Raw genomic sequence first — 15,973 nt, 5'->3', positions numbered from 1 at the left:
GGGCCTCCTAATCCCTTCGCCTGCTGCAGACCATGTGAATCCTGATCTGTCTGAGCGGGCAGCCTGCCCAGGAGCCGCCAACCCACCGGCCTACAGGGGTGGGCGCGATGCCCGCTGCCTGAGCTCACCTCGCCTGGCAGGAAGGGCTTGTGTACAAAGGTCAGGACAACAGGCCAGCAGCCTCGGGAGAAGGCAGAGTGCCCTTCAGCTCCTCTTTACGATTGTTTCCAGGGCCACACATGTGATGTACATGCAGCTGCTGCAGGAAGAGAAGGTTCGGGGCGGGAGACCCGCGTCCTGTGTAAGCCCGGTGCTTCCTGGGGCCTTGGTCTCCTCGTTTGTCAAGGGACAGGGAAATCTCTATCTTGGAACAAAATGAACTTATAAAAACATGCATGAGCTTTGGAGGAACATGTCAGAAATACTCCAGATCTACGAGGGGCAGGCTGGATTGGATGGAAGCTGAGCTGGCAATCTCGCCAACATGTACTGGATGCTGGGGACAGATATCTGTGCCAGGGGCTGTGGGACAGGCGGCAGGGTGCTATGTGTGCCGCTGAGCTCGTGACAGGTCTGAGACCGTGGGGCACAGGCTTGTATGTGTGCTCTGCTCTCTTCCTATGGTGGAATTTTCTACACATCAAAAACTGTTTCTCATCATTGCTCTTAAACTTAGAACTAGCCATTACTGAGGCCTTATCATATCAGCAAGACTGAGCTGAGAGGTTTCCATGTGCTCCCTTTTGCGTCTCCTACGCCCTCTGAGGGGGTGCGGGAGTCCGGCTGGGGAGGCACGACCTGCTGTCAGAAGGGGAGCAGGGAGCAATGGTTGGTGTGGGCCGTCTGTGAGCGGAGAGCTGTCCTTCCTCCCACAGTAACCGCCGTGGCACAGGGTTCGCCCATGCCAGCACAACTTTTCATCTGGCCCCGTCTGCCCCGGGCACACCTGCTGCCCTCTAAATCCTCAGGCTCATACATACTTCCACAGCCAAAGCGCGCGCACATTTGGCATCCAACTCTTCCCTTAGCAGTCAGTTCAAAAACAACCTCAGTAAACACTTTTTTGAGGGAGCACATTGTCATTCCCACCCCTCCTCCTAAAGCCATGAAAATACCAGATGCGTACGGGTTTCTCGGCCACTCCTGGAAACCTCCGCCAGGGACCAGTCTCCACTCCCGGCTGAAAACAAACAAGGGCCAGGAGCCAGAGGGAAGTCCAGTACAGACGGTGGGATAGTTGCCTCTGGGAATGGAGTGACAAAATTCTGTGAAATGGGGCCTGTGAATTTCCCAGGGAATGACGGGTTTCCGCCTGCTGGAAGCAAGCATAGCTTTCCAAATTTTCAAACCTTTTTTCTGTCCTAGAGAGAGTTTGCCCCTTCCAGGAATAACACCTGCATCCTTGCTGCAGACTAATCCATGTTAGCACACGGTTCCCAGACTAAATCTGCATGTGCTGGGTGGAGGGTGGGGTCCAGGGAGAAGCTACGGTTCAGTTAGCCGGCTCCTGAAACCCCACTTCCTTTGCAAAGCGGGTTAAAGTCAAGACTGTTTGGCCCCAGTTTGACCCCAGAGGTTGTGGGGGTAAGCATGACTACTGCCTAGAAAGCACAGAATCTGGATTTCTTTGGTGTTGGAAGATGGGAGAGTTCTTAGCGAGAGTTCTTAGCTTGCCAGTGGGGGCTGGGGGTCCAGTAAGGGTGTTGCTTAAAAAGAACAAATTTTGTAAACGAATATGATTAAACAATTGAGAGCTGGTTCTCTTGTCCCCTTGTCCCCCCCACCCCCCGCCCAAGGTCTGAGAGGAGTGTAATTAAAGGCCATGTTCATTCCTTTTAAGCAAAGCCAAGCTGTCCCCAAAGCCAAGCCGTCCCCTTGTTTGAGACGTAAGAGCTAGTCAAGGAAGCTCGGTTTCCTCTGGGTTCCACCTAGGGAAGTGAATCAAAAAGCCCAGAGCTAGCCCTGGTTGGAGCCAGGTGTCCAAACAGCTGAAAATTCATCCCCCTAAAGTAGTGGAGGAGGCTTAATTGACACAGAGAGGCGGAGACCGGAAGGGGTGAAAAACACACACACTCACACACGCTGATTTCACAGCTCTTCAGAAGAATTTGGGAAGAGGGTGAAATGTTTCCCTCTGAAGTTTTGCAGGTGAGAAAGGGGTTAGGTTTGCTTAGATCCCACAAGATTGACACCGAGTCAGACTTCGGGCTCTGAAAGGGGTGTGGGGGTGGCACCATCTCTCGCCCTGTGCCTCACTCACACGCTCCTGCCCCTTCTTTCTTTCTCCACTCTCTATCGTGTTTCCAGCCTTGCCACTCTGCCAGGTGGGTGCAGAGCCCAGATATCTAGGCCAAGTTTATTCGCCCAGAGCACGAAGGCATACCTAAAGGGGAAGGGGCTAGTTGGAGCCTCAAGACTCAACTCTTAGGTAAATCACCAGCCTCCTCTGCCTCAGATTTCCCATCTGGAAAGTGGGTGCAGTACTCTGGAGCGTGGCACAGCCGAGGGCCACGGGAATTCAGAGATGCGGGTCACAAGGGCTGTTGCCTTTCTCTTCCCTCAGTGTGGTCTAGCTTTTATAGTGATGCAAATCATACCTAAAGCTGCAGCTGGCAGAGGAGCTGATGCCCAACCCTCAGGCTGGGGAAGGAGAGGCCTGTGAGCTACAGGACCAAATTGTGGCTGAACACACAGCCCTCCATGACCAGTGGCTGGGTGCATCCCCGACTCGAGAAGCCAAGCAGACATCACATTCCTCTGCGTCCCTGGGTCGTAACGTCAGAACTAGAGGGACCCTAGACATCACTTGATCCTACCTCAACGCGGGAGAGATGGGCAAACAGATGGTCAGAGTACCTGGGTACCAGGTCACACCTTCTTTGGTTTCTAGATCTCTGTGGTCCAACTCCCAAAGCAGGTCTCTACCCTGTGGGGCATATGTGCCCATATGCTTCTGACGCCTGCAGCTGCTCCACTTCCTGGCCATTAGAGGGAGAGACCTGTGTTGAGAAGAAGAGGACAGAGAGCAGAGCATAGGCCAGCGAGATCCCGCGAGCCCCCCAGGACACCACGGGACCTGTGCATATGTCTCCCTCATGTTGTCCAGGGAGTCAAGGTGTCACTGGCTGTCCCCAGCAGTCACCTGTGACGACAACAGCTTCCCCTCCCTCCAACCATCTCTAATGAGTCACGCACCAGTACTGGTGGATCTAGGCTGCCCCCAGTCTCCTCCTCCTTCTCTCCCCACAGCCCTCCTGGCTGCACCCACACACTTGAAGCCAGTCCCAATATACCAGCAATTATGGGCAGAAATCGTCAGGAAGCCAGTCTTTCAGACCACTAGGAAATACTAAATAGGAGGGCCCCACCACCCAGGGCATCTTCCTCTTGCAAACCCGTCTTCTTTTTCTCCCTGCTCTTTATTCAACACCCCTCGGATGGACCCTCCGGGGTATCGCTCCATGCCTGCCGCCACCCGCATACACACATACACACACAGAAATACACAAAGCTTAATTAACAGGAGGCCCCAGGGGCAGTTAGGGCTGCAGTGCTGACACGATTGCCCAGGATGTCCATGGAATTCAGATGTGATTCTGTGTGGTCAGGACCAGACTCCCAGACTCGCCCAGGTCCCGGGAGGAAAGCCAAAGTGTTTTTCCACCTAAGTGCAACCTTCCAGTGTGCCAAGGGGGGAATGAGAGCCTACGGACAAGCTCCACCCTGCCTCTCCCCAGGAGCCAGCTGTCCACAGCAGAAGCTCTCTAGGGCCGCAGCCCACTGTGGTTGTGGCAAAGCCCAAACCAGGACGATCCCGGGATGAAAAGCAACTCTGTGCGGTGCTCTGGGGGTCTCTGGGTGAAGGCAGCCTGGCAGGGAGAAGGGGCATGTCAGGGAGTGGGCTGACAGCACAGGGCCTGGGGGAGGGAGCAGTCAGGCTGTCGGGGGCTGAGACCCGGTGGGCTCCCTACTCGGCAGCGCCCCCTAGGGCTGAGGTGCAGGGCTGCATCTGCAGGAGCAGGAGGACCCCAAGCTCACTGACCCACCTGCAAGGGGTGCATGATGTGCTGGCGGCAGCTAGGAAAACACATGCAAGCTGGTGATTCAGCAAACAAGATGCACCCCCCCACACCCTACCTCCCTTTCAGCCATCTGGCTCCGGATTCCCAGGAAAAATGACAGCCTGAAAGTGGATGAGATCCATACACCTCAGCAAGCCCTGTTTAACCAGAGCTGGGAAGAGAGCCACAAGCATCGCTGCACCTGGCGAGCCATTGAGGCAGTGCTGCTGACAGACAGCACGTCCTCTGGAACCCCCTTCTCCATGCCCTGGGGCCAGGAGGACAAGAGGAGGCCCTCAGGCTGACTTTTCAACAGAAACCTGGTGCTGTCAGGCTGAGGGCCTGCGGGGGACAGAGGCCCAACGGGAAGGAAGAAGCCGAAAGCAACCACGCTGGCCCCCATCTGAGCAGACATCAAACACCGAAAACACACACATCCATAATTCTCTTAGTGATGCCTCCCCCTTCTCTCTCAGTGGCAGCACCATGGCTACACCCATGAGGGGCCTGGAGTGTTCCTGGTTCCCGCACAGACGCTGGTACACGCAGCCTTCACCGTGGCTCCGACCAGCCATCCATGCCATGTCCTATGAAAGCCCTGAGGAAGGGCGGGACCTGCATTTCCGTACCAAAAGCGGTCTTGCTTAGCCAAGCCCCGCTGTGTTTGTATTTGATGCTCCTTAGTCCTGTCCAGGTCTCTGCACGACACTGGATGGATTTTAGCACTGAGTGTTACATACCAAGATGCCTCTCTCAGTCCCGGGCAAACTGGGACAGTTGGTCACTCGACCGTTACAATCGTATTTCCCCCACAAGATGTTCTACTAAAAAGAGGAGGAAGGAGAAAAGGAAAAGGTCCCACGGTTAACATATGTTTGGGGAACACGCTGGGTTAAACGAAGGTGATACGGAATGGCTCCGACCATTTGAAATTCCAAGAAAGGGAATAGAGTAGGCTGCATGTTCCACATGTTTGTGGATCATGGTTCTTTTTTAGCCTTAAAACAATTTTTATTCATTTGTCATTTATTGAGAGCATAACGATTAATATCTTGAAAACTAAGTTTTCTACGGACAGTTTGGGACACAGCTTGTTTTACGGAGTTGCAAAAGCTAAGAAAGAAGACCCTATGGTGCTAGCCCTGATTTACCATTTGGGTAAACTGAGGCACAGAGCCCTGCCCCACTGGGGTTTAGTGTATAGAGAGCCAAATGCAGCCCTGTGAGCAGCTCCTATCTTCCACTTCTCATCTTTGTGAGGAAACGTTCGGCTCCCTTGTTTATATTAGTTGCGGGATTGCGACCCCATGCCCCTTCCCTCCCTTCTCTGAGAAGGAAAACAGAGAGAGAGCTGTAGAAGGACCCACATCATGCTTCACTGCTTGTCCTGGATGGTATCACTGGGAATTTGGTGCGGGGGGGGGGTCGTTTGAAGAGTAAGAAAGCTATTTAGAAGGAGAGGGAGAGAGCTTCACATCTGCAGGCTCGATGGGGGCACTGGGCAGGGCTGGCCAGAGCATTCATCCCGCTGGAAAAGAGCTGTGGGACGTGAGACTCCATTTCACAGTGTGACGGGCAGAACCTGCCGGGGTCAGGGTCTGGATGGCTTCAGGAAAACTTCTTTTCACTTAAAGCACAAAAGTGGAGGGCAGTGCCCTCTAGGGCTGGGGTGAGAAGCACCTGGGTGGAAACAAGAAAGGTGGGGGCCTGGCCATGGAGCCCCTTCTTAGCTAAGCTCACCCTGGCTACCCTAACCTGGGACTGTGGTGTACAACTTACCCCCCAGAACTGGGCCCGTCACCCTGAGTGACCTGGCTGTAGCGCAGTGACTAAACGGGGATGGGCTGGTTCCCAGGGAAGAGCCACAGAGGAGAAAGCTTGGCCTAGCGAGGTCCAGCTTGGGCAGGAGCAGCAGCAGCGTCGGCTTCATCGCACCTCACACTGGGCTAAAGCTGAAGCCAATAAAATACAACTGAAATGTGTCAGGCACACCACCTACGTGATTCCCTGATGATGGCATCATACCCATTTTATAGCCGGGGAAACAGAGTCCAAGGATCCCGTCTGAAGTCACAAGGCTAGTAAGTACCAAAGCTCGGACTAAAATCCACGCTTCTAACTTCAAAACCTGGGGCATATGCCAAGAGATGTCAATGTTTCTTCTCTATGACAGCAGAACTTTTTCTCAAAGGAATTCTTATGTGGAGACCTATTATACAGAACAGATAAAAGCGACATGAAGTGGGTGGAATGTGAAGCCCTCCCAAAATGGGCCTACTCTTAGTTTTCCCCTCCAGGTGTGCACCCCAAGCTCCCAGTGGTCCCCAAGGCAGCTCACAGAACAAACACCTCATCCAGGTTTGAAAACGACTGGCTTCCAGCTGCTGCTCTCACGAGTCTCCATGGACCAAACTCTTAAGACAGTGGAGTATCTCCCTCCGCCCTGTACTCAACCCACTGAGGTGGGGAGGGGAGGATGGGGTGCAGAAACACCTCTTTGCCACCCAGTGGGAGAAAGCAGGTCCCCCCGTGCCTTCCGTGGTGCAGGCCCTGCTCACGGGTAGTATCCAGGCCACATTAGTTCATTGGTACTGAGGCTAAGGGACCTGAGTGGGAGGAAGCCCGGTTTCCTTGTGCATGCTGAGGAACTGCTTGCTCATCAGTACAGAAAGGCTGGAGCCCCGAAAAACAAGGGCTAAGCCAGAAGGCAGCAAAGCCTCAGGTCATCGAGGACAACTGCTTGTAGTTCACTCAAGCATATGCAAAATTGATCTGACCAGAAGGTGAGGACGGAGGGCCACTGCAGAGAAACCCAAGGTTTTCAGGGACGGGGTCCATGGTGGCATTTGCCAGTGACCTACTCCAATATCCATCCTTTGCTTTGTCTTTATAACTGAACCACTGATTCAGTGGTGCCTGAAATAAAAATTACCCTTCCCTAAGGCAAGTACTACTCCCTGCTTCCCTTGCAGCTAGGTGTGGCCACAGGACTAAGTTCCATCCAACAACTGTAACCGAAAGTGTTGTGCGTGGTTTCTGGCAGGTAACCTCAAAAGAGCTGCAGGCTTCTTATTCCTTTCTCCTGACATCTGGAGCCGCAGTAGCCATCTTGGACCATGAGGCAGCATGTTAGTGGTGGCAGAATCACTATATCAGCCCTCTGAAACATCTGTTACATAGAAGGATATAACTTCTGTTTTGTTTACTGCACTATTTCCTTTCAGTTGCTCTGAGCAGCCAAATCAAGTTCTAACAAGCTCTAATCTTCACCCCAAGAGTCCACTGGATGGGAGAGGTCCAGAAGCAGACATGAGGCAGCCACACCCCCCACTGCTCTCCTCCTCCCTCCGGTAGGCCCTGCTCTCTCTCATGCCCATGTGTCTGTTCCTCCAAACCCCAGCCTGCTGGCCACCTGCCTCTCTTCTTCTGGAATGAGGTTAGGAGCCTCACAGTTAGAAAGTTTATAGCTGGCAGGCAAGCCTTTGCGTTCTAAACCAGCTCTGCCACTCACTCACTCATTCACTCTTTCATTCAGTAAATATTTACTGAAAGTCCACTATGTGCCAGGCACTGTTGTAGGTGCTGTGGTTACAGCAATGTCCATGCCCTCATGGAACTTAGGGGAGACACAGACACAGACAAAGAAAAGGAGTGGACTCAGGTGATAAGTGCTATGGAGAACCTAAGCAGAGTAAGGGGACGTGGGTGTGTTATACAAGGTGGTCCGAAGGCCTCTCTGAGAAGGTGGCATTCAAGCAGATAGCTGATGGAAATGAGGGAGTGAAGCACATGGATACTTGGGAGAAGAGCTGGTTGTGTGACCTGTGAGGCCTCAGTGTCTGGGCCTCAGTTTCCCCTCTCTGGAATGGTCTGTGAGACAGAGGCTGTCCAAAGGCCACCTCGTGCTTCCACAGCTGGAGACTCTAGCTCCAGTCAGCATGTTCAGAGCACAGGAGTCAGACTGGATGGGGACAGAGGGGCCCCTAGGACAAAGCTCTGTGCACTTCACGTAAGAAAGGGGCATGGCTTCAGCCTCACACCGAGCCAGTAAGTCTAAGAATTACAAAGTGTCCTTGCCTCCCCATCGTTCCTTCTATGTTGACCTGGGTCAGGGAGTTGCAAAGTCAGATATCAGACAGCTATGGACTCCTGGTCAGCCCATGCGTGGCTCTGGGAGGGCCCCCTGGACCCCAACCCAGGGCTGCATGGCAAGCTTTACTCAGTCATTCCTCAGAATTCTCTTTGCCCTGGGCTGAGGCACACAGCCTTCCGGCAACGACAATTGGCGGACGGGGTGCCACCCTGCGCCCTGGCCCTAGGGAAGTTTGAGGTGGCTGACCCGAGGGGGATACGTCTACAAAGGAAGAGTGGGTGGTGGTGGAAGTGGTGTGTGTCGGGAAAGGGGTGGGAACAGAGGGAGGATGGGTCAGAAGGCCAAGCTAAGCCAGGGGTCTGTGCTGGCCACTGCTCTAGTGGTCCAGGGTGGGGCCAGGGCTCAGAGTAAAGACGAGCTCAGGGTGGGGGGCGGTGGGGAGGGGCCACTCCTGAATCCGCAGTTGGTCGCAGCATTTGTGCACTGGTCATCTAAAAAGCATTTCTACCCACCTGTTTGTTCCAGGTTCTGGCTGGGTGCTGTGGACACAACAGGGTGCCCAGGCAATGGGAGACATAGACGGTCGCCATGCATGGAGGCCAGCACTGGGACACTCTCAGAGAGCCTGACTCTTGAGTAACAAAGGGCTCCCAGCCTCAGCTTACCCTGATGGTGGAGCGGTGGGGAGATCTGGGCACAGTACAGATCTGTCACCATCATGCAGCCCTTTCTGAGAGGGTTTCAATGAGTTTTCTCCATTGCCCAGGACAGAATAGCCCTGAAAGGGCCCGTTTCTAGTATCTGCACGGACCTGCATGCACGTGCCCACACGTCTCCTGGGAAGAATTCACTGGGAATCACTAGGCACTCGGGCAAGTGACCCCCACAGCCTGGTCTGCATTCCCTCGTGTGAAACGTGAGCAGTGTAGATGTTTTCCAGAAGGCTCCCCAGCTCTAGAGTTCTGCATTCTATGATTTTCTAGTTGACTTGGACGTGGTGTGGAAGTCACCTTTCGCCAATTGAATTCTACTTTGTATACAGCCTACTTGAAGGACTCTTAGGGGGAACACTACTGCAAATCTGAGGATCTTTTGTGTAGAGTCTCTGGAAGGAGTTTCTTAAGAGAACGCCTACAGTCGTGAGGCTTGCCTGGCCCGAGGCGTCAGTTCCAGATCTGCCACCTCATGTGATCTAACAGCCCCGACAGTGGACAGGACACCTGACAAGGAGAGGTCCATGCGACCTCATCCATGTCCCTGGGAACAGAACATGACAGGAACACACGCCCGTACCCGCTGAGCTCCAGCCGCACTTCGTTCTCCGTGGGCACAAATAGGAAGTGAACCCAGAGCTCCCGCAGCCTCCAGGTCTGAGGAAGTGTGTGGGGGTCTTGGGCTGAGGCCGGTGGGAAGGGGCAGGCAGAGGAAGGACACTTTTGTCCAGTTATGTGGGAGGACTTGCATCTGGCAGGCCTGCCGAGGGCCCCTGGAGGGTGAGGGGGGTGAAGCAGGCCCTTCCCAGCGTGGGGGCCGTGGAATCCCAACCGCCCAGCCACGAAGTGCAGTGAGCGGTCCCAAGGGTTCTTCCTACTTCCCTTAGGAGCGGAGGGCCTCCAGCTAAGCGCTCTTCTGTCCTCACAGCAGTGACCAGTCTGGTCAGGGATGCCAAGCCCAGAAGCCTGGACCCTGGACAGCTGCTCCCACCGGCTCAGCTGCGGCAGGAGCCCAGTACCCAGGATGCAAGCTGGCCTGGGCTCCACTTCCAGAGAGCCTGCAGCCAGGGGCTAAGGCCAGGTCCCCTCAGCTCAACAGTCCAGATAAAACTCCGAGCAACTGCTCCACGCTGCGCTGAGCCCCGGAGGTAGACACGAATATGCTGCTGACCTAGGCCCTCGGGGACCTCACTGCATGGTGGGGGAGACATCCAACAGCCGATGGAGCATAGCTGGTTCCACCTAGGAAAGCAGGGCGGGCTTCTCAGCCCGATGGCACCTGAGGACGGGTGGGAATTTACTCTCCAGCCCTCCGTGCTCAGGGGAACTCGAACCAAGTGGCGTTCCCTTCCTCTCTCAGCTTCCAAAGGGCTGAGACATTCGCCCACAGGAGCCCCTCCTCTCCCTTCAGACATGGATTCCTGAGGAAAGGCTGATGGAGTGCAGCCTCCCCCCTCCCTGGGCCGCCTCCCCCCCAGCTGTGCTGTACCTTCTCTAGGCCCAGGAGGACTCCTATAGGATCCTCCCTGGTGTGCCAAGCTCCCTTCCTCTGCCCTTTCTTGGGTGGCCACACCCCACAGCCCTGACCAGGCTGCCATCTGGTGCCTTGGTGTCCCTCATTCTTCTCGTCCCTTCCCAGCCTAGCCCTTGTACCTCCTCTTCTCAGGCCTGCTTAGACCAGTCTGCCCCCAACCCATCCCCATGTCTGCTCCCTCCTGCCTCAAAGCCGTGCCCGAGCAGCACCATACTAGGACACCCTGTCCCCTCACCCTATCCCCTGGAACTTTCTCTCCGGGCTCTGCAAGCTCACCTCCTCCCGCAAAATCTTCCTGCAGCTCACTGAGCCCATCTCAGGAACCCGCAGCCTCTGGTCTGTGCCTTCCCCACACCTTGCTATTCATTCAGCCTCAGAGGCCCTAAGAAGTGGTCTGCCATCCCACACTGACCCTTTTATTTTGAAATCCCCACGTAAACCGCCACCTCCCTCGGGAAGATGTGCCCACACCACCCAACCCCAAATCTTAGTGCTTTTTAACACATGCCGCCCTTTCCCACACCCTGTGGCACTGAAGCTTCAGTTCTCATTACGGCATATCCCCTAACCCTCCGCCCCAAACACGAGCAGAGTCCTGATTCCAGGGCGCCTTAACTGACCAAGTGCTCAGTACACATGCTTCCTGAATCGCAATAGCCAGGATTTACTGAGCTCGACCACGAGCTGGGTACAATGTCCAGCTCATCGCATCAGTTACCTCTCATCTTCAGGACAACCTGCAGGTTAGAGATTTGTTACCATTTTATATATGAGGAAACTGCCATGTGGTTCAACCAAATGGGTATGAAACCAAAAAGTCCTGAGAAGGGGTCTAATAGGTTGTCAGGCCCCTGGTTGAGTGCTGTTCATGCTGTAGGCTGCGGGATCCACCTGTCTAAGAAGCTAAGCTCGAGGAGACCTGTCCTGGGATAATGCCTTTGTTAAGAAGGAGACTCGCACTATAAGTCTATGTGTTTTTAGACTCAAATCACAGGATTCCAGCAGTTTTTTGGGGGGTCACACGATCCCTGATGGCTGTGGCCCAGGTAGCCACACCTTCAGAAGGGCAGAGATGGAGCAGTCCTTCCTGACTCCCTCCACAGCCACTAAACACCAAACTGCACCCCTCAGCCTTTTCTGGCCTCAGTGTATGCAAATAATAACATATCCCCTGGCTGCTTTTCAAAGCTCTTCCCTTCATTACTGAATATTCTAACGTCGCATTTTAGGGGAGCTCAGAAAGGCCAAGTGACCTGCTGATGGGGAAGGGAGCCGGGATCTGGGTTTGCATTGATCACATGTCAAGCTCCTACCACGTGCCATGCCCCCCTGCTGGGCTTCAGGCGGGCATCCTGGAAGAGGCAGGGTTTCCAGGCTGTGACCAGACGCCAGGGAAGACAGTCGTAGCCTTGAAACCAGCAAAGTTGGGCTTGCAGGTTTTCCCAGGGTTGGCTCCAGACCACCTCCTCCTAGGGCAGGCAGGGGGTCTCATCCCACAGCCCTCACCCTCTCCTCAAAGCTCAGCTTCTTTAAGCTCAGGAGCCCTGGGAACTAGCCCATCTCCCTTCTGGTTGGCACTAAGAGTCTCCTGGCAGAAAGGTGCACACTGAAGTCAGCGGCCCTGAAACCAGGGCTGAGGAGAGCGGCCCTCCCCTGGCATCTTCTCAGCCCTGCAGGTTGTGCAAATCTTCAGCTGACTGCCATCTCAGAGCGTTCCTCAGATTGGTTACCACGGGTTCCTCACCGGCAGCCCCTCCTCCCCTCCTCCACTGGGAGTGCCCTTTCCTTTCAGGCCAGGCTGGTGGAGTCTCAGCGACACCCACCCTCCCCCGTGCCTAAGCCTGCGTACTCTGAACGCTGGCCCCTTCCCACCACCAAAGGTTGCCTGCAGTGCAGGTGCAGAGAGGAGATTGCATTGCTAGTCCATCTCACTCTCTCCCTGAGTTTAGTCCCAAATGCCAGCACCTGGCAGCAGCAGGGTCCCTTCTCTGTCTGGGCTCTCCCCACAGTCCTCCTGACACTAGGGTAGGAACGTCACTCTTTCTCTCTGAGGACACGTGCACCCGTGACGGAGAAGGAAATGTACCTCTCTCTGGGGCGGAGACTGCAGCTGTTCCTAGGAGCTTTGGAACATATGCTCTGATTGGATTTGCAGCCACCGCCTGTCCCCCACAAAGGGTAACATTTCACCTTTAGAAGGAACAAGGGGTTGGTGTCTAAGGTGCAGCTCAAGCTGCATGAGAAAAGTTCCTGTTGATACAAAGGGGCTGGAGGCGGTCTCACTGCCCTGGCAATGAGCTAAGAGTGGGTCTGTTACTTAGGTCGCATGCAGGCAGGAACCCTATTCAGGTGACTGTGTGACCGTGGAAGGTATACTTATTCGCCCTCCACCTGCCCCAGCACGGGCCAGGTGAGCTGAGCCTGCACATGTTGCTTGGGGAAAACCTCTTTGCGAACGAGTACACATCATCACCCGCGTGGGCCGTTAGTGGAGGCTTGTCACCTGCTTCGTGGACTTTCTCATGACCGTCCAGCCTGCCGCTTTGCGTATAATCAAAGACTACACAATACCATCCCTCATGCCCTGTGATCAGGTCCTGGGGGTCTCGCGGAAGCATGGAGCCTCGTGCCCCAAGTCCCGGCTTTCTTCTCCAGCAAACCCATTCCGCACCGTCGCGCCCCCGTTTTCCCAGGCACAATCCACCGCCCCCTACACGCGAACCGAGACCCAGGAAAATCCACGCTCGCGGCCCGGCACCTACGGCGTTCTCGGAATTGGAAGGGGCATAGATGGTACAAGGTCAGGACTCTGCGTGTAGCCCCAGCGGGGGGTGCGCGGAGAGGCAGCTCTGGGTCAGGCCACGAGGCGCGGCGGGCTTCCCCGCAGACCGACCCGGCTGGGGTCGCACTGGCACGATGGGGACTCGGCAGAGCCCGGGCCACAACTCACCATTCTGGGAGAGCGACGGAAGTGGCAGCAGCAACCGCAGCAGCAGCGCCAAGAGCGGCAGCGCGCAGCGCATCGTGTCCTGGCGGCGGGCCCTGAGCAGGTGGCTGCGGGATTGGCGGAGGGTCCCAGTGCCCAGGCGGCGGGAGCGTGGGCGCCGCTCGCGGAGGCCTGGCGGTGGCTGCGGCGGCCGGCGGTGACCTGGTGCTCGGGAGTCGCGCTCCGGCGGCCCCTCCTCTCGGCCGCTGCCGCAGAGCGGGGCTGGGGCGCGGGGCCAGGCGGCAGAGGAGCGGCGGCTGCTGCGTCGCGGGCGGTGTCTGCGCGGCTGCGGTCCGACTGGCGGCTGCGGCGACTCCCGTCCCGTCCGCGCCGGCCCCCGCCCCCTCCCCCAGGATCGCGCCGGCGGCGGCGGGGGCCGGGCGGGCCCAGCAGGGCGGGCGCTGGGCCGCGAACAATGAGCCGTGGAGGAAACTCCGCCCTGGAGCGCGTCGGGCGGGGGAGCGCGGGAGTGTGTGTGTGAGTGTGAGTGTGAGTGTGAGTGTGTGCGCGCGCGCGCGCGCGTGTCCGCCCGGCGGGGGGGTGCTGTGGGCAGGGGTTTGAGTGTGAGCGCGGGGTGGGGGGCGGGACCGCACCCCGCCCGTGCGGCTCACAGGTGTCGCTCTCCTTGCTTTTGTGGGGTCCCAGGGGCACCCCACACTGCCCCGGCCCTCGCAGGCATTTCCGGAGCGAGATGCCCCTCCTCCCCTCCCCCCAGCCTTCTGTGTTGGCTCAGGACCCTTCGAAGCCTCCGGCTGCCGCGCGTTCTGCAGCGCGGGCGAAGCACGTCTCCCACCTGTCAGGTGCAGCGCACCTGCGGGCGGGTGGACGGACACGCCGCAGGACTTTCTGAGCGGGTCCGTGCTGCAGACTGTGTACTGGGCCATCTCGACTCATTAGTTTCTAATTCTCCTAGCCTACGTTCCTCACCTGTTAAATTGAGGTTGATGGTAAAGATAATAATAATAATAATTACAAACCTTTTTAAGGAATTAATATGTGCCAGTCTCAGAGCTTTACATGTATGAACTCATTTACTCTTCACAACATCCATATTTTTAGCCTCACTTGAGTCAAAAAGAGGTTAAACTTGATCAAGATCACGTAACTGGTGAGTGGCAAACCTGCCTTCCAGAGTTCTTTGGAGAAATACTTTGCACAATCGCTGGCAGATAGTAGTATCTCAATAAGTATTAGCTAGTATTTTTACTCTTCTGTATAAAGAACAGCAGTAAAGATTCAGGGCACTGAGGTCAAAACCGACTTGGGCTCGAAACCTAGCGGGTGTAAGACCCTGGGCGAGTTACTCTGTACGTGGGTTTTTTGCGTCTGCGTTATAGGGATAGCAACGCCTCAGAGGGTGCTTCTGAGACTTAAACTAAGTTACTGGGTCAAGAGCACTTAGCCCGGGGCCAGGAATACGGAAAGCCTCAATGAATGAAGCGGCCAGCACTGGAGGTCAGGGTGAGAAATTTGCAAACTTGGAATGGGAGTGTGAGTTGAATTCCATAAACCGAGTTAACCCGGTGAAAGAACAAAGAAGCACCCCTCCTTTTTTTTCAAAAGCTGCTGGCGGAGGTGGGGTGGGGGAAAATGCAGATCCGGGAGCCCCCTGTAGAGGAGGTTCGGCAGCGGCGGCGCAGGTATGGGAAGAAAGGGGGAACGCAGACCTAAAGTGGGAGGGGTGATTAACCCTGGGGGGAGACTGTGGGGGGGGGCTGCACGGATGCACGGATTTGGCTCATGTGCCTCTTGGGTTGATAATCTGGAGTTTTCTGCCTGACGGATCTAGGAGGGAAGAAAGGTCCCCAGGACCCAGCCCCTGTGCCAAGGACCATGGATTCCTTGAGCCTCTCAGCTCCAAGTAGGCTGCAGGCAGGCGCTGCACAGCTTCTCCAGAGCCGCGAAGGAAGCCCTGGTGCCCTGGCTGCGGTTGCCACTACAACCAGGCTTCAAGGTTGGAAGGGCTGACCCCGCTGTTTTCATCAGGAAGTTTCTCAGAATCGTTCTGGCCCTGGTTTCAAAGCCGCATATGGGAAAGACAGAGGGTGTTCCGTATCAATACGTGGGTGTGTGTGTGTGTTGTGTGTGTGTGTGTGTGTGTAGAGGAGGAGAGAGAGAGAGAGAGAGAGAGAGAGAGAGAGAGAGAGGAGAGAGAATCATTGACGTTTTAATATCCATGTCAACAAAAGGCTTGTTTCTCTGTCTGAAACCAGGTATTCTTTTTTTTTAACCTTGAACATATTTTTTTATTAGTTTCAGGTGTACAAAACAACATAATGATAGACATTTACACACCCTCACAAAGTGATAACCCCCCCAAGTCTACTACCCATCTGACATCAATACATGGCTATTGTAATACCATTGACTATATTTCCTATGCTGTACTTTACATCCCGTGACTACCTGTATATGTATATTTTATTATAGTTGACCTTCAATATTATATTAGTTTCAGGTGTACAGCACAGTGGTTAGGCATTTATATAATCTATTACGTGATCCCCCCAGTAAGTCCAGTACCATCTGACACCCTACACAGTCTTAGAACATTACTGATTACATTCCCCATACTGTATTTCATAT

The sequence above is a fragment of the Rhinolophus ferrumequinum genome, chromosome 26 (assembly GCF_004115265.2).
Source record: "Rhinolophus ferrumequinum isolate MPI-CBG mRhiFer1 chromosome 26, mRhiFer1_v1.p, whole genome shotgun sequence".
Lineage (NCBI taxonomy): Eukaryota > Metazoa > Chordata > Mammalia > Chiroptera > Rhinolophidae > Rhinolophus > Rhinolophus ferrumequinum.
The sequence above is the reverse complement of the archived record's forward strand: the minus strand, read 5'-3'. Positions refer to the sequence as shown.